Consider the following 19,506-nt stretch of genomic DNA (forward strand, 5'->3'; position numbering starts at 1 on the left):
AAAAGTTTTCTGATCCTGTAGTAGATCCTATCCTTTCTTTCCTGCTCAGTGATATTGATTTAACAATTCTCTCCTCTCTCTCCTACATTAACAACTTTTTGCCTCCATACTAAATCATTTCCACCGTCGTTCAAAAATTGTTATTTCCCCCATTAAAAGAAGTATACAAAACTCTTGCCCCTATTCCCTTTACAGTTGCAGTCCCATTTCTTTGATACCCTTTGCAACACAGCTTCTTGAAATAATGGTCTATAGTTGTCTCAAATTCCTCCCTTCTAATTCTCACTTGAACCTACTTCAATCAGGTTTTCACCCCAAAACCAAAACTGTTCTTGTCAAGGTCACTAATACCCTCCATATGCTAATTCCAATGGTTAATCATCAGTCCTAATATAGTTGATCTATAACAGCGCTTGACACTGGATTACTCCTTTCCTAACATACAGTTTTTTTTTTCTTGATTTCCAGAATGTCATGCTTTTGCTCTGATGTTTCCTTTACTGGTCTTATCCTCCTTCCTGATCTCACATCAGAGTGCTCCAGGGCTCAGTCCCTTCTCCATCTGTACATCTTGGTGATCTTACCTAGTTTCATGGCTTTTAAAACCATCTATTTGCTAACAACTCCTAAATTTATATCTAGCCTTAATTTCTCTCCTGAAATCCAATTTTTTCTAACTGCCCATCGATATCTCCATTTGGATGTCAAATGGCATCTGAAAATTAACATCCAAAAGCAAATTCCTGATCTTCAACTCTGAACTTATTCAGGATTCATCCTCATTTCACTGATGCTAACTTCTCTTCATATTGCTTAGGCTAAAATCTTAAGAGTCATCGTTGATTTCCCTTTTTTACACCATGCATTCATTCTATTGAGAAATTCTGCTGGCTCTACCTTTGAAATGGAACCAGAGCAATTCTCAGTTCCTCTACTGCTACTACCTTAATCCAAGCTACTATCATCCTTCACCTGGAATCCTGCTCAGTTTTCTGTTTACTATTTGATTTTTCTGGTTTTACCCTTTCTTACAATAGTCTATGCTTAACGTACGGGTAGTGATGCTTTTAAAATATAAATCATTGTGTCACTTATTGGCCTAGAAATTTTCAATGACTCCCATCTTCACTAACAGTGAAACCTGAAGTCATAATAAAAGCCCTGTATGAATTGGCCCCCCTTTCTTCTCTGACCTCATCTCCAGTTCTTTGCCCTTGCTTTCCCCAGTGGCCTCTCTGTTCTTCAAATACTCTGGACATGCTACTATTTGAGGACTTTCGTACAAGCTGTTTACTCTGAATTCTGCTGTATATCCATTTGGCGAACTCCCTCACTTTAAGTCCTTGCTCAAATTTGACCTTTTTAGGGCATCCTAATTTAATCATGGTCCTTCCACCTGCACTCATGATTTCCCTTTCTCTGCTCTTTTTATTTTACCAATAACACTTAACGCCTTCTAGCATGAAAATAATTATTGTTTATTGCTTATCTGCTGCCCATTAATGTAAGTTATGTAAAGCTAGGATTTTTTGTTTCTTTTGCTCACTGATCTATCCCATGTGTGTGGCTCACAGTTGATCCTCAATAAGGATTTGGTGAATGAATGACCAAAACAAAGTGGATCAAAAAAACAAACAAACAAAACACAAAAAAATGACTAGCTAGTTTTTAAAACACTTGTGGATGAAAAAGGTATGTACCAGATCAGTGTACATACAGTGTTATCTGATCATAAAATCCTAACTGGGCAGGTCTTAGTGGGTAGTCATGCCCCGGGCCTATAATTTCTTTAGCACAGGTTTTTAAGCAAGCCCTATCCATTGTTCTTATGCATCTAGGTTAAGAAACCTTTGAAATTCCAGGGGTAATCTTCCTTTTCCAGACCCCTTGAAGGCATAACCACCCTCAAGGGAGCACATAATTATCCTGTACCTTGCTTTTTCTCACAATCACATAATCTTCCTTACATTCCCTCCTAATTCCAAAAGCATAAAAGAAGCTGTGAAACTCATTCTCTGGAACATGTAAGATCTTGCCTCCTGGCATTTTGGCTCAAATAAACTATTATAAAAATTTTCTACAGGTTTGGATGCTTCTGTCATCAACATACTATACTACATGCTTATTGGATCACAGCAGAAGTCAAAGTTGAGATTACAAATTGAAAACCTAGAAAAATTCATATGAACATATATAGTGTTGATATAAGAATATCCTATTTTACACCCAGGAATAGGATTAAAAGACTTATATTAAGAATATCTTAAGAATTTACTGAAAGACATAAAAAAATTTGACTAAATTGAAAGCCATTTAATTTTCCGAATGGGATAAATTAATATTATAAAGGAGGATGGTGCGTCCAAATCAATATATAAATGTAATTCAAGTTTAGTCACAATCATGGCTTTGGGGAAGTGAGGATTGTATTTGATGAGTTTTTGAGAAATTAATTTATGAAAAATTCAAAATTATGAGTAAAGAATAAAGGAGAGCTTTTCATATCATACATTAAAATTTACTATAAAGCTAAAGTAATTTAAAATATGCTTTGGATATTGGAAGAGATAAATACTATGTAGAATGCAATAGAGTCCAACAATAGCTCCACGTGGTTACAACATATCAGTGTGTTATAAAGGAGACGTTATAAATCAGTAGCAAATTGATGGAATATTCAAAAATGATATTGGAGCAATTGGCTATTAATTTTGAAAAAAAGAAAATTAGATCCCCTCTTCACATTATACTCCAATGATAAACTCTTAGTTTATTATATCTCTATATATTAAAAATTAAAGAATAAACTACCAAAATAAAACATAGAATAGTTTTGATCTAGGAGTAACAAGACATGAAACCCAGAAGCCATGGAGAAATGATGGATAGATTTGACATATACACACTTTAAACTTCTAGTCTATGGCCATACCACCCTGAACAAGCCCGATCCCATCTGATCTCGGAAGTAAGCAGGGTTGGGCCTGGTTAGTACTTGGATGGGAGACCACCTAGGAAGACCAGGCACTCTAGGTGTAAAAAATAAATAAAATAAAAAATAAGGGATTGTAAACTGACAAGGTCCTTGTAATCTGTGAGGTCAACCAAGGGTTGCCGCGCCTAAAACAAAACAAAACAGAACACAGAACTTCTTCATGGTGAAAAATGTACCACAAATAAAGTTAGAAACTAAATAATGGATTCGGAGAAAATAAGTGCAATGTATAAAAGAATCAAGTTTATATATATGCTATACAAAGGGCTCCTAAAATCAGTAAAAAGGCTAGTAAAAAAGTATATAAAATAATAGATGAATCAGAAGAAGAAATACAAATGGCTTATAAACAGCAAAAATGTTGAACTTCACATATAAACTAAGAAATACAAATAAAAGTAAAATGAACTTTCAATTCAAGACTAGACTGAGTACCTGCATGTAGCTCTCTTTTAAGGTCCATTTTATTAATTTCATGATTATATACCCTTATGTTGATCTCACTATTATCTTCATATTACAGATAAGAAAACAAGGGCACAAAGTAATTAAATTTGTTGGTCAAAGTCACATAATAAAAGGAGCAGATCTGGGCAGTTTGGCTCTTGAATCCACTTTCTAAGCCATTACATCATGCTACCTCTAAATGAATTAAAGCAGAGTTTTCAGTTATAATCTGGGAATGGTCCAAACACTTTCAGAAGGTCTATGAAGTCAACTTTTCATAATAATAAAACTACTTGACTTTTTCACTTTGATAAATGTACAGTGCCATTTTCGTGAAGCTACATGATGTGTGATGTTGCAAAAGACTGAATACGGAAGTAGATATGAGATTACAGCTAAATTCCATTAAGCCAGATAGGAAAGAGGTTTCCAAAAATGTAAACAAAAACACTCTTTTGAAAGACATAGTTATTTTTCATAAAAATATTTATGTTAACATGTAGTTTATTTTAAATGAATTAATAAATATTTTAAAATTTTTTCTTTTAATTTCTAATATAGTAACTATCAATAGATAAAAATCCACATAAACAAAAACTCTTTGGAGTCTTCAATAATTTTTAAGGATGTAAAGTGATCCTGAGACCACAAACTTTGAAAACTACCAAATTAAAGAATTAACTTCAGACAACTGACAGCTGAGTCAATTGGGCCTCTATTCCCTTTTCCATTTTCCACACATAAACAGAGCACACCCTGGGGCTTTTTCCCTCAAGGATAAAAATCTCAAGAATAAAATCTCTACGCTAGAGCAGTGCTTCCTGAAGCATAGTATAGAAAACCAATTGAGATGGTACTATGCCACTATCAGCCTATTTCTGCTCGATGGGCACAAATGTGTGCACAAGTACAAAGTGTCCATTGAATAGCAGGCACCCTCTGTCCAATAAATAGCCCCGCCCTTGCATGCTGGCAGATGTAACTGGGCTCCCTGTTAGAGAGTATGCTTATCTTGGGCCACCAGCAAGGGTCGTCCTAGATGACAAAGGAGTAACTGATGTCTGTAATCTGCCGTGGCTGGAAAGGCAACTGGTTCTGGTTTTCCACTATAATGTTTCCTTTTAAGATATAGTCAATTTTAAAATTGAGTTAATTTAAGAAAAGGTATTAGAAAAACATTACATATTACATAAATATGGCAAAAATTAAGTGAGCAAAGTCTGAGAAATGCTACTCTAAAAAATTATTCATCTGTCTGGGCTGTGTCTTTGATGTGGTTGTTGAGGTCTGAGAAAAATAGGGCAAAACTTGAGGTAACTTTATACCTTCACATTAAGGGGGATAAAAAAAGGAGAACTCTTCCTAAAGGTGATAGATTGAACCCCTTTACTTTGACATTTGGATGTGGGGTGCGGTTCTAGCCTCCAACTTCCTTCCCCTAATGAAATATGTTTATCATTATGTTTCATTCATTTATATAAAGCTTGTATTCATCCTCAATACTGCTACTCAGCCATTACTGTGGATTTAATGTTCCCTTAAAATGCTATGTAAGATCATTTTTATGATAAGGTATTAATATCCAAAATATATAAAGAACTCCCTACAACTCAACAACAACAACTATAAAAACTGATTAAAAAAATAGACAAAGACTTGTATAGACATTTCCCCAAAGAAGATATACAAATAGTCAATAAGCATATGAAAATGTGCTCAACATCACTAATCATTAAGAAAATGCAAATCAAAATTACAGTGTGATACCATTTCACACCCACTAGGATGACTATTATTTAAAAAAAATAACTGTTGATGAAGATCTCAAGAAACTGAAATCCTTTGCACATTGTTGGTAGGGATGTAAAATGGTGCAGCTACTATAGAGAATGGTATGGAGATTCCTCAAAAAATAAAAAAATAAAAAATATAATTACTATATGATCCAGCACTCCACTTCTGGTTGTACATCCGAAAAAAAGCAGGGACTGAAATCAATATTTGTACACCTATATTAGCCACAATAGCCAAAAAATAGAAGCAACTCAAGTGTCTATTGACATAAATGGATAAACAAAATATGGTATACACATACAATGGAATATTATTCAGCTTAAAAAGGAAGGATATTCTGACACATGCTACAACATGGACGAACCTTGGAAATAGTATACTAAGTGAAATGAGCCAATTTTAAAAGATAAATATTGTATAATTCCACTTATATGAGCGGAATTATTATAGTAAAATTCATAGAGGCAGAAAGTAGAATACAGGTTACCAGGGGCTGAGGAGAAGGGGTAACGGAGAGTTGTTATTTAATGGGTAAAAAGTATTAATGTGGGATGATGAAAAACTGGAGGTGGATGGTGGTGATGGTTGCACAACAATGTGAATGTTATTAATGCCACAGAACTGTACGGTTAAAAATAGTTTAGTAAAACTTATGTATATTTTACCACACTTTTTAAAAAACCACTGTGAGAAATTATCCAGATAACTAAAAGTACAATCCAAATCATAATACTATATGTCTCATGTGAAATGAATAATCCAATGACCCCAAAATCCTAACCAATCCTTGCTCACAAAACCACAATATTCTGTATAATTTGTATGGCACTATCTATTTGTTTGTATGCTCATTTGCTCACAGATTAAAATTTTATACTGATGGTATATTGCTTCTGGGTCCCCATTTTAGGCTTTGCTTTTCTTTTGCAACCCTGGTACTCTTACAGTAGAGTAGGCTGGATCCTAAAGGAAGCACTCTGTTCTGCCAGGAAGTTACCCCCAAATGGAAGCAAAAGTTATCCAACATAATATATGAAGCCACTTCACTTGGCCAGGGAGTTGCAGTGCTACAATAACAGTTTCTCAGGCCTTATGTATTCTGATCCCTGGTTTATCCACATCATGTTACAGTGCAAACTTAGTATTTATAAAACAGTAAACAACTTAGGAGAATGATAAGCAACTTTTTCAAATAGAAAAGCCAATTCTTCATTTAAAAAATGTTCGTAATTCTATTTACTTTTTATCAAGCTACTGCAATTACTCTTTTCTTGTTAATAAATGTTTTAGTTTTTTATAATGTTAGGAACTACATAAACTGGCAGCATTTCTCAAAAAAAGAGGGCTTGTTGCTACCTCAAAGGCTTCAATATTGTCCTTCAGCTTCTATTATCTGTCTTTGAATTAAATCAAGCGGTTTCTTGTGGCCCTTTTATTCTCCTAAATTTTAGAAAGATTATGCTCATATTGGGATCTTCGCTAAAGCAAAATTTGCTTGTAAGTAGAGTGTAATGTAGAATCTTAGAGGTTTCTAATACTTCCTGCAATTATTCCTTACTAGGGTTGGGTTTCTCTGGATTCTTGCAGCTAGCAATTGTTACCCCTGTCAACACTCTCCTGACAGACTCTAATGTTCCATCTGTACATCACAGGATCCAATTTCTGCAAAAACTTCCAAACATGCGTATTTACGTGTTTTATTTATAGTTTGAATTCCTAGGAGCTAGATCAAGGGAAGGCTATAGTTTAATTCAATTTAGGATAGAATTACCAGGCACCTAGTTTTTCATGCAGGGTTTGAGGAAAATTTATGATAATTCCACTCATGTAAATGTCCAATATTTCCTAATTAATCAAGTTTCGTTGTCATCTCAGGGTGATAGGACTTCTGTTCAAATATTCTTTTAAGCTCACCATTAGTCTGTGTTATGCCACATTAGGTGATTGCATTAAATATATTACAGCAGGAGAACATCTTTGGCACATACAGGCAGGTGCATGTTTTTGCAGCCCAGCCCAGCAGAGACATATGACTCCATCGGCAAGGGCTCCAAACTTCTATTAGTGTTGTCTGTTTGCCAAGTGGTATGCAAATGTGTGGTAGTGCCGAATGTTTTTCTTTTTAAAAAGTTTTTTTTGATCAGGCTCTCATTCTTTCATGTATCACAAAGTACATTTTTAGAAAAAAGGAATATTTATCAGCTATATCAGAAAAGATAGGCCATCTTAAATCAACATTTAGAAAATTAAATTTAGTTCATGAATTTCTAAAATAGATTTTTGATGTTTGTCTATATGAAATGTACCTTCCTGTTCAAAGTATTGACCTGTTTACATAGTGAATAAATTTACCTATGGAATACTACAGATACAAAAGCTCTCTCTGGCAAAAGGGCTTTCTCCCAATACCTTTTCTCCTTTTCTTTCTTAGTAGAATCCTTGGTTTTTAGTGGGACTCATCTCTGCCCAGAAGAATACTGTATTTCCCCATTTCCCGGTAGCTTGATGTGGCCATGAGACAAAACTACAAAATTTTACTAGGACATAAAAAGAAGTAATACCTGGAACTTCCAGGAAATGTCCTTAAAGGTAAGGGACTATTCTGTTCTCCTTCCTCTGACTATAATTTGATTGTGATGGCTATCGCTTGAAGCCATCTTGGATGATAAAATAGAAGCCATGTGCTAAGGATGACAGAGTAAAAAGATAGGAGCCTGGTTTTCTGGCACCATGGAATGGCATGTCAGCTCTAGGAAGACTACCTCCAGATTTTTTTATATGAGAGAAAAAAAAACCTGCTCTTTTGTTAAACCACTGTAATTTTGGATCTTTTGTTACTCGTAGCTAAGCCTAACTCAACTCGAATATGGAGAGAAATGATCTTTGGAGAATACCATATCGTACTTTAAGTTGTCTAGTTTGGGCTAATTGTGGCATCTCCATTTGATGAAATTATTAAAATCTGAATGATGTCCCCATAGTAAAAGTAGTTAAAACAGCTCATTCCAGTTTCTCTTCCTGAGAACATCAGTATTTTCAACATGATGTTCACTTTCTTGTAAGGGATAGTGTATCTTGACAAGTGGAAATAAGTTATCTAAAGCAAATAACTTGCTACTTTAAATCTGCTTTAGAAATACTCTTCATTTTTCAATTCTTGTGTCTAATACAATTGAGGGGAAAAATTGGTATCATAAGTAATTTGTGTTCTGGTGAATTCAAAAGATTAAGTGTTGAATTAACAATAAGTGCATTTAGCGTTGGAGAAGGTGGTTGAATATATATTTGCTTTATAATTATCCATTAAACTGTACATGTTTATGTACATATCTGTATTATACATTTTATAGTAATTAAGGATTTAATAAGTGAATTTTGAGGTTTCTTCTAAAAATATACCTTTCACTCGTTTTGAAGTAAATATTTTGTTTTTGACAAAAAGAAGTATAAAATATAAAATTCATATTATTGCTAGTAAATTTCCCAATAAAAGTATGTATTTATTAACAAATTTTTATCGACTATATAGTATATTTTAGTTGAAATCCTGTAGTAGTTTTAACTGAGGATAATTCCAGAAAATTATCATACTTTGTATATGCAGCATAGCATCTATTTATTTGAACCATCTAGTTGAAATATAACCATCTCAAATCTTTCATAGAACAAGGTTAGAATAAACGATAGCTAGATCAGATTTTTTTAAAGTTGCGGCATGATATTAAGACATTTTCATTAAAAATACAGCATAGTAGAAGTAGCTCTGGTCTTCACTAGTTTGCTTAAACGAAGCACATACAGTTTTTGAGTTCATTCTGTCAATAAAAGAAGCATTTGAATCCCTGCCCTCCTATCTTAGAGTTGTAAAACTACAGCAAGATATGTGAAAGACCTTTTGCGATATCATGATTTATCGGATATGTATAGATATATATATATTTAGTCATTCAGATGACTGAAATAAATTTCTCAGCTATATTTGGTCTTCACCCAGGGCTCTTGCTCACACTTCCCAAACCCCTTGGAATTTTCTAAGGAGAGCACCCAAGGTGTCTCTTGTTATGTTAACGAGGCGACTATTGAACTCCACCCAAGGGTGGGGGCTGGTTGCTAAGAATAGCCAACCTTACAGCTAGAGGATTTGAACTTCCAGTCCCACCTCCTGACTTCCAGGGGTGGAGAGGGGCTTGAGATTGAATCATTTGCCAATGGCCATTGATTTAGTCAACTATGACTACATAAAGAAGGCTTCATACAAACCCGAAAAGGACAGAACCAGAACTCTCCCATGTGCTACTGTGCTGGGCCCCAAGCTCCACCAGGACAAAAGCTCCTTTACTTGGGACCTCACCCTATATATCTCTTAATCTGGCTCTTTATTCGTATCCTTTAATATCCTATGTAATAAATATCCTGTGTAATCTAGTCAGTAAGCAGGTTTTCTTGAGTTCTGTGAACCATTTTAGCAAATTAATCAAACCTGAGGAAAGGGTTGTGGAGACCTCTGATTTATAGCCTGTTGGTCAGAAGCACAGGTAACAACTTGGGCTTGCAGCTGGCATCTGAAGTGAGGAGGGCAGTCTTGTGGGATTGAGCTGTTTTCCTGTGGAATCTGACTCCATATCCAGGTATAGTTGAATTCTTAGACACTTGCTTGATGGTGTATGGAAGCCTCTGCAAGCACATTGGAATTGGGTCCAGGAACTGTTTTTACCTGAATGAGTGCTTTATAAACCTGTTATTATTAATATATAGATTGGACTTACTCTAGACCTGGTTGAGATTAACTCAAGTTACATGAGTTTATGTCAACAGAGGGGATATATTAGTTAGGTTAAGGAGTAGCAGCTGTCTTAGCAGGCAACCTGCCTTCTCGGTGAATTAACACAACAAAGATTTATTTCCTCATCATGTTATAATCCGGTGTGAGTCAGATGGATCTCTGGTGGTATTCCTACAGTTCTGGGTGGTAAGTTTAAATTTCACGACTCTGCCATCTCAAAGGCCTTTACTTTCAGCCCCAATGATGGGAAAGAAAAAAACAGAACTCACATCTGCCCATTTCAGTCTTGGACTAGAAGTAGCTTATTTCCTTCCCCTCCTAGTCCTCTGGCCAGAACTATCTCTACAGCCCCATCCCAACTATAGGGGAACACCTTGGTATCTGAGAACACTTTCGTTCAAGCAACTTAAAAGGAAACTACGTGATTTAAAGCAAGAGGTTCTTAGTATGAAGTCTGTAGAATGGCTTTAAGATGTCTGATAATCCCATGAAATTATATAAAAAAAATTTGGACTCATGATATTTATTTTTCTATTTGACTAAATATAAATATATATTTAGTCATTCAGATCCCATAAAGTCAGGAGGACCAGTTCCTATTAGTTAGTTTCCCTGCATTGTCAAAGCAGGAGTTCCAGAAAGCTCTGGGCTGGCAGCAGCATTCCTGGTGGGCTCGGGCAGAAGCCTCGTGGACGAGGTGATAACGGTGACCAGGTACCTGTTCTTTTTTTATCTTCTTCAGTACCCAAAGCTTTTCTAAAAGAGAAGGGATCCAACTTCTAGAGGAGCCCAGTTAAGCAAACCAGAGGTCACCCATCCCTACCGCCTGCCTGCAGCCCATCGGAAATTTGCTAAAGCACATCTTTTGAGAAATACTTTATGAGCATCCATCACATTCTCTCTCAGATTCAGCTAAAATGAAATTTTGGGTTTGCAATTTTTTTCTTCGATGAGCTTAAGCAAAAGGGATGCTCTTGGACAACAATTTGCAGCAACATGATCACTGGTTACTGGAGTTCCGGGAAGTCCATACAGCCCCTAAATTACAGTCTACTTTGAAAATGAATAGCTGTATTAGACAAATATGCAAAGTCTAGGAGTAGCATGCGCCTGGATTTTTGTCTACAATTCTCAAGATTGTGATAAAATCAAAAGTAGGAAGTACTAGATAGAAAAATTAGATTGTGATGCAATCTTCCCGCTGTTTTTCTCAAAAGAGCATATTTTTTGTTCCTTTATTGAGGAGTCATCTTGTTGCCTCCCTTTCCATATTTTAACAGTGTCTCTCAACAGCAGCCAAATTTTGCTGTATTTTGTAAATGAAAATGTTTTTCTATCAGAAATAGCGAGCCTGGAAATGTTTAAAAAGAAATGACTGTGTCAGGACTAAGACATAAAGAATAAAAATAGGTCAATTTAGCCTTTATCTTATAGCATGTATTTTTTGAAAGTATATGGTATGTACTTTTTTTATACAATGGCCAAAAAAATGGAAATGAGTTTCTATATTCGAAGAATATTTTGAGAAAAATTCTGACCTTTATTGGGAATAATCAAATTTTTAAAAAAGAGAGCTGTAGAATTACAAATTTTATCTGAAAATTAGTATAGACTTGGAATATATCCTGGTGATTTGGTAGTAGGCAGATGATAATGCAGAAGACAATGGTTTCTAAGAAAGTCGGAATACGAGCCTTGTATCACTGAGATGGGCTGGTAAAAGTGAAGAAGAATCAAAATCCTTTAAGTCTTTAGAGAGACTATGTTTTCTGCGTGGAAGGGAGAGCTTTAAAGCAGGAACAAATTTGGGTAGATAAACCTGGCTCTGTATTCCCAGAAATAGGGAACTGGAGTTAAGAACATTTTATAAGATTCAGTGTTAAACTGGGTAGGGGTTTATTTGGCTATCAAGGGTCATTTTTCACTTGAATTGAGAAGCCAGATGGAAAGAATTGTGCTTCCCTGGTACCCAAGGGAACTGAGAAAAGGAAATTTAGCAGCTGCTTTAAATCTTCTTAGTAGCAGTCAGGGTATATATCTAAACTAACTAAATAAATGGCTCTGATCTTGTTCTGGCAGTGGGAATAAGTGGACTAGACTGGAAATGGGAAACAATTGAAAACACAGCTCTGTGTGGGAACATGAGTTAAATGGCTCTAAGCAACACATGTGTTTATTTGCCTCCTTCCTATATAATTCGTACCTAAGGAATTGCCTGGACTAGTTTACACGTCCTAAATGGCTGACAATAAAATGGAGTGAGAGAGCACACAAGACATGATCTGAAGGACATCCCAGGAGCAGAGCGTGAGCAGGCTGACTCTTTGGGTCCTCAATAAAGGTTTAGTAATGAATGAATGAACCCCACTCAGCTCAGATCCTACTTTTTGAGCTTCACCTGTTCATGTCCCTCTCTCTCTGTTCGGTAACTACTCTACTATCTTGTTCATAGCAAAAAAATGGATATAGATTCTTTCTATTGTATTGTAGTTGGTTTGCAGCTCCTCCAACCAGGAGGCAGAGTCAATTTTCATACTTTTCAATCTGGGCTTGACCATGTGACTTGCAACTACAATGCAAGCAGCTGCTTGAAAAGCACCTGTGCACAAGGGCTTACACTCTCTTGCTGTTGGGGGCTTGGCTCACTCCCACTCAGAAAAAGTCTGGGCTAGACTCCAAGAGGACAAGATTGCACCTGGAGAGAGGACCCAGCCAATCCAGCTTCTTCAGGTGAGACTTAGCATGAGCTTTGTCCAGCTGACTCTATATGGAGCAAAGACTGACTCAAACTGCTGACTCACAGAACTGTGAGTAAATAATGGGACTCTTCTTTAAGTCACTACATTTGGAGGATGATTTGTTATACAGCAAAAACTAACACCATTACTGAAGAGTAGACACCAATTATTGTTCCAATAAAACATGTCCTTACAAGGCTTTAGCAAACTTTATGCATGATGTGGGGATGAATGTTTTCTTGAAGATTAAAATAAACCTAATATATCTTTATTTTTATACTAATTTATTATACATTTTGAAGAATAACACAATTTAAAGAAAGAATTAAAGAAGTACACATAGCTACGATTAAGTAATTCACTGGAATTCAAATAGCCTCAATATAGGCACGCTTCTCTTACTGTGCTTCACAGATGTTGTTGCTTTTTTTTTTTTTTTTTTACAAATTAAAGGCCAGGCCCTCCACCAGCAAAAAGATTACAACTCATTTTATTGCGAGACTGGCTTTATTGTGGTTGTCTGGATCCGAACTTCCAGTATCTGTAAAGTATGCTTGTAATTTAATCCAGGGAGCAGCAAACTACAGCTCTAGGGTCAAATTCTGGCCCTGACCTGTTTTTTTTAAATAAAGTTTTATTGGAACGCAGCTATGCTCATTCACTTACATGTTGTTTATAGCTCTGCTAATATTGTAATAGCAGAGCTGAGTAGTTGAGACAAAGAGCATATGGCTTACAAAGTCTAAAATAATATCTGGCCCTTTACAGAAAAAGCTTGCTGACTCCTACTGCTTACCCCTGTAATTCATCATCATCATCATCATTATATATTGTCATCATCTTCATTCTTGTTGTTCATGGAGTGCAAGTAGAAAATAATTTTCCTTTGATGAAAGGGCAGATACCTAAAAGTACAAACTTACTATTCCTAATCTTTATATGAACATTATAATCAACAGGTGAAGAGAAACATACTCTTCTTATTCTAGTAAATGCTTACAAAAGAACTTGCCTTGTATTAAAATGTATTCATTTGCCATCTAAGTTCACATATATAATTTTTACATAATTGGGAAGATATGATACTTTTAAAAATCTTTTTGGATAATCATTAACCAAAATCAGCTTAAAATAAAACATGGACTAAAAAGCAAGAACTAGGCTATGTTTGCTATGTGAAAATAATTGTTAGTAGTGTTTAGGGACCATATTAGCTGTTACCAAAAATCTTAAATCTGTATTTCTACAGATGAGCACAATATTCTAAGGTCCTCAGAAAGATTGGGTAATCCAGGAGAGAAAGGTGTCTGTTTTTGCCTCTTTTCATTTGATTTCTTCTTGACTTTCTTCTTGAAATAGACTATTTGAGTCTTTCCTTAATTCTGGAAAATCTTAGCCATTATATCTTTAAGTATTTCCTTGCCCCATTCTCCTTCTTACTTAAATTCCATGTCTCTTAATCTCACTTTCACATTTTCTGTTCTACTATCTCTCTTTAACTGTGTCTATTGCATAGTTAACCCATTGTATCTCTAATTTTATTTATTAAAAAATTTCATTTTTAGGAGCTGCATATAATACTTTTTTTAAAATGTCTGGTTATTTTTTTTTATGGCCTCCTGTTTCATAGTCGTACCTCTGATATCCTCTTTTATTTATTTAAGCAAATTAACCTTACTTATTTTATATTCCAAATCTGAAAAAATAAACACCTTTAGTCTTTGCAAGTCTCATTCTATTATTTATTGCTTCTGCTGACTCTCAGTCATGGCGGCTTATTCTCTAGTGTGTTTTGTATTTTCTGATTGTGAATTAATGTTTGTTGCATTTATCACTTGTTATTCTTTGAAATCTCTGTTTAAGTTGTGTTCCTCTAGAATGAATTTACGTTTGTTTCTTCCACGTACCTAGGGGCACATAGGTAGTATGAATTCATGCCTTGAAACGTAAGAGGACCATCTTGTTGTTAGGAATCTCAGGGAAACTTTTCCTATCCACCTACCTCCAGCCAGAGCCAACTGTAAAGTTCCTATCACTATCCCACTTGAGAGATTGCATTGCCAGATTTCACAAAGAAAAATGCAGGACACCAGTTAAATTTGAATTTCAAGGAAACAACGAATAATTTTTTAGCATACGTATATTTTTAATCTAGCTATAGATAATTTTCTAATTCTTCCACTGTGGGGTCTCCTTTCAGGGTTTGGGATCTCTGACCTGACTTTCCACCTTGTATGGATCCTGTGCTGTAGCTGTTGTGCTTCTCTATACTGCATAAATCAGCAAATGTCTTTAAGATAGCTGCTGCTTTAGCATATACTTCTCTAGATTCGAGGTTTCGCATCCTTTTTTTTTTCCTTTTTCTTTTCTCTTTTTCCCTTCCTTCCTTCCTTCCTTCCTTCCTTCCTTCCTTCCTTCCTTCCTTCCTTCCTTCCTTCCTTCCTCCCTTCCTTCCTCCCTTCCTCCCTCCCTCCCTCCCTTCTTCCCTTCATCCCTCCCTCCCTCCCTTCCTCCCTTCCTCCCTTCCTCCCTTCCTCCTTTCCTTCCTTCCTTCCTTTCCCCTGAGAAATTCCCTTTCTTTACTGTGGAGCTTTGCTTTGAATACTAGTGGGAGAAAAGTTATTTAAGACATTAAATTGTCTGCATTTTGTCATTGAGTGAGCTTTATGTACTCGGTAGTGCCTAGGGCCTTTGTTTAAAGTCTATAATTAGCACAAAGTGAGCCTATATGTCTTCTTTATCTTGCCAATTTGAAATGATTTATACCAATGAAACAAATTAATTTTTAAGGAATATATCCATAGTCCATACAATCAAAGTTTTTGGCAATGAAAAAAAATTCAGTCACATGATTTTACAATACCAAGCTCCTAGTTTTATTATGAGTATGTTTCTACATTTAAAGAATCTTCTTGGCCAGAACATAAGTTTAACGCCATTCTAATTTTTCAGTTGAGAAGGTACACATATGTGAAAATACATATAAATGGTAGTTTTATGAATGATAAGTTTATGAGAAGGTAGGCTCGAGAACTGAAATGTATATAACGATGAACATAACAAAATTGAAGTACAAAAGTCACTGTCTCTCAGAACTTTCGAAGCATAGGTTCCATGACTTCTAACCCATTGTTTATTTTGCTTTCTTTATGTCGGAAAGCTTCTAAGAATTCTTTGTCTTTCTTGTAAAATTTCAGGAGAATGTGGCTAAATATCAGTCTTCTTAAAATTTATTCTGCTTGGCATACGATGTCCCTATCAATCTCAGCTTAGAGAAATCTTTTCTATTATTTCTTTGGTTACTACCTCTATTTTTTTTCTCTCTCTCTTCTCTCTTTTACTTCTCTTCTCTCTCCCTAGAATTTAATTAGTCCTCTTAGATTGACCCTACATGCCTTTACAAAAATTTTCTGTCATATAGTATTATTCAATTATCATCTTAAAGAGTGAACACATAGAATTATGCTTCTAGTTTCTTGCGGTTATGGTCTCCCTAATTCCAAACCCTAGGAGTCTGCATCTAGGATGGGTGGGTAGTCCCTACCTGTAAAGTGGGAAAGTTCCAGCTCAGACTCTGGGATAATTCAGATCGTTTATATGAGTGAATAAGGAAACCTAGGTCAGCAGATCATCAGCCCAATATTGGATCAGACTCTAACTCATGACAGAATTTGATCCTTGTACCCTGATATTTCCAGGAAATTGATTCTTCATTGATACTTCTGTGCCTGAGTTCTTGCCTTCTACTTTTGTAGGTCAGAAACTTGACTACAACTTTTCTCCTTATGCTTCACTGCCCCACTGCTGCCAACTGGATTCTCCTCCATTTCCCCAATTCCATCTAGACTCATGTATGAATTGCTCCTCTAAATGTCACTGTTCTGTGACAAAGTATCGTAGAGCTACTCTTAGACCTCCCTCTCCTTATGGAGCTTTTCCAATGGCTTGGGATTTGGACATCCACCAGTCATCTGCTTTTGCTGACAGCAGTGTGGTAGAGCTAGTATTCATCGCCTCCAAAAACTATTCTTGTCGACACAAGATTCTATCACTATCTATCCTGACATATTTTCAAGTTTCCCAAAATGAGAGATTTGGCATAGAGGGCTCTGCAAAGAATCCCTCTTGAGAACAATGACTTACTGAATAGTCGTCTTACAGGGGCAAAAGCCAACTAACTCTCTTTGTCTAGTTGACGTCAGTGTTAATGAAGGCCTCGGTGTTCCTGAGAGAAGATATTCTATCAGGCCTACAGCATGGAGACAAAGATGGTCCACCATAAGGGGACCTTTTCACTTGGCAGCAAAAGCAAACTTTAAGCTTTCTTGATCCATAAACCAGTTTATAAAAATAAGTAAGGCTTTGGAGTAGCAGCCACTAGGTTTAGGGGGTCAAACAGACATCTGGCAGGCAACATCTTAAATCAGTGTCTTTCTGAGGCAGAAGGAAAGTAATGCACCTACTGTATTTTGAAATGAAAGCAGAAGTTATTTTGCTGCAGAGCTATAGTTTAACATTTTCGGCAAGACACGTGTCCCTTTTTCAGTCTTCATTTAGAATGCTCTGACTACAGCTCCCTATTCAAAGTGAAGTAAAACTGACCTCAGTGTCCAGAAGGATGATTAAGGCCTAAACCGAAACTTGGCTTGGGTCATACCATTGTTTCAGGTAAAATCAGGGGGTAGCTAAACCTAAATCATGCAAATTATTGTCTGTTGCAGCCAATGGAATATACCTCTCAGACCTCCTACTGCAAGAAGCATAATCGATCTCTGGCCCTTGCTGCTGGTAAATTAGCAGCAAGGCCACGATTCCCACGGGTCACTCCCAGCCAATGTCTGAGCATGGCAGGAATACCAGGGAGGCCCATTCCTGAGGGACAGGGGCTTCTCTGATGGGCAACCTTGGCTCAAGGGCGCCCTCTTGACCTTGCTGAAATGTTCTTAGAGCTACACAGTAGTCTATAGCTTTTCTTAGAACTACATGACAGTCTACAGCTTTTCTTACTTTCCTGCTTCCCACTCTCCCTCCATCCCTCTCTCCCTCCTTTCTTCCCTTTTTCCTTCTCTCCTTCACAGGCATCATACCTGCTTCATGGTCTGATAGCTTTCCCTGCCTCATCCTGCTCCTGCCCCATTATCCCTCACATGCGTTTTCCCCAATAAATCTCACACAGCTAATCCGTTCTTTGCCCCTGCTTCTCAGAGAACCTGGACGAAATCATTATTTAATTATTTTATTTTACATGTGTAACTTAGGACCACACATAACTTCTGAATTCAGAGCAAAATATCATTCATCAGAAGGAAGAAGACCTAATAATGAAAAAATATATACGTGAATTATATCTGTCTATTAACTCAGGTGGCCTAAACATAGAAAAGTATGCCAGTTTTGAATACCTTAAAACTTCTACAGCAAGGGCCTATAGATTGGAAGAGCTACTGGAAAAGCCAAAAGGAAAGAGATGAGGCACAGCCAAGTCTCCTTATTGTAATGCCCTGGAATGAACTTCTAGAGGAGATTGTGCAACCCAGAAACCATAGCACTGCCTCAAAGCTCAGCTAAGGGTGGACAGTGCTGTGAGAGACATGTTGCCCCCTCATTACCTGTCCACTCATCCCCACAATAAAGTCCACTGAGCACCTACTCTACAACAAGCAGTGGGTGGGCCCTGGTGAAAGTAGGTCAGATAAGTACCTTTCTCTCAAGAGTTCAAGTCTATGGGAAGCATAAGCTAGAAACAGAGAGACTAATGATGCAATATAACTGAGATACATAAAATGATACATAAAATTAAGATACGAATTGACTCGGAAAGCCAGATAAGGACATATCCAATTCTGTTAGGTGGGCAGGCAGACATTGAAAGTGGGAATTGAAGAATGAAGGAGTTGGTCAGACAGTGAAGAGAAGTGAAGAAATTCCTTTCAGAGAGAGTAAAACAGAGATATATTTAAAATCTTTTTAGGCGTCTCTGAGGCCTACAAGACCGGCTTCTGCCAGTTCCCTGGCATCACATTGCACTGCTGCTGCTTTGCTTGCTTTGCTGCAGGCACTCAGCTTTTTCTCCTTCCAGTATGCCAAGTTCATTCCCACTCATGCTGTTTGTCCAGTGACTATTTACCTAGCACTTACTGTGGACCAGGCATTGAAAATAAAGTGAATAAGAAGAAAAGGTCTTTGCGCTTCTGAGACTAATATTCTGCTGGGAGAGAACGAAGATAAACAAACAAGAAAATAAGAGATAATTTCCTATTACATTTGTGGCGAAGAAAATAAAATAGTAATATGGAGAGGATGAGGGCAACTACTTGAGAGTGGATGATCACAGTAATTAAGCATCGAATTACCATATGATCCAGCAATTTCACTCATAAGTATATACCCAAAAGGACTGAAAATAGGGACTTATATATCCATCTCCATAACAGCATTATTCACAATAGCCATTAAGTGGAAGCAGCTCAAGTGTCCATCAATGGATGAGTAGATAAAACAAGATGTATATACATGCAATGGGACATTATTCAGCCTTAAAAAGGAAGAAAATTCTGACACATGCTACATGAATGAACCTTGAGGATATTATGCTAAGTGAAATAAACCAGTTATAAAAAGATTAATACTCTATGGTTCCACTTACGCGAGACACCTAGAATAATTGGTCTCGTAAAGTAGAATGGTGGTTCTAGAGGCTAGGGGCAGGGATGGAATGGGGAATTGTTTAATGTGTACAGTTTCAGTTC

General features: G+C 36.5%; 1 pseudogene; it reads left to right on the plus strand.

Moving 5' to 3' along the window:
• Positions 1 to 2,918: 2,918 nt before the first annotated feature.
• LOC118608772 lies at positions 2,919 to 3,036 on the plus strand (annotated as a pseudogene).
• Positions 3,037 to 19,506: the final 16,470 nt, after the last annotated feature.

This window comes from Rousettus aegyptiacus, unplaced genomic scaffold (assembly GCF_014176215.1).
Source record: "Rousettus aegyptiacus isolate mRouAeg1 unplaced genomic scaffold, mRouAeg1.p scaffold_m13_p_10, whole genome shotgun sequence".
NCBI lineage: Eukaryota > Metazoa > Chordata > Mammalia > Chiroptera > Pteropodidae > Rousettus > Rousettus aegyptiacus.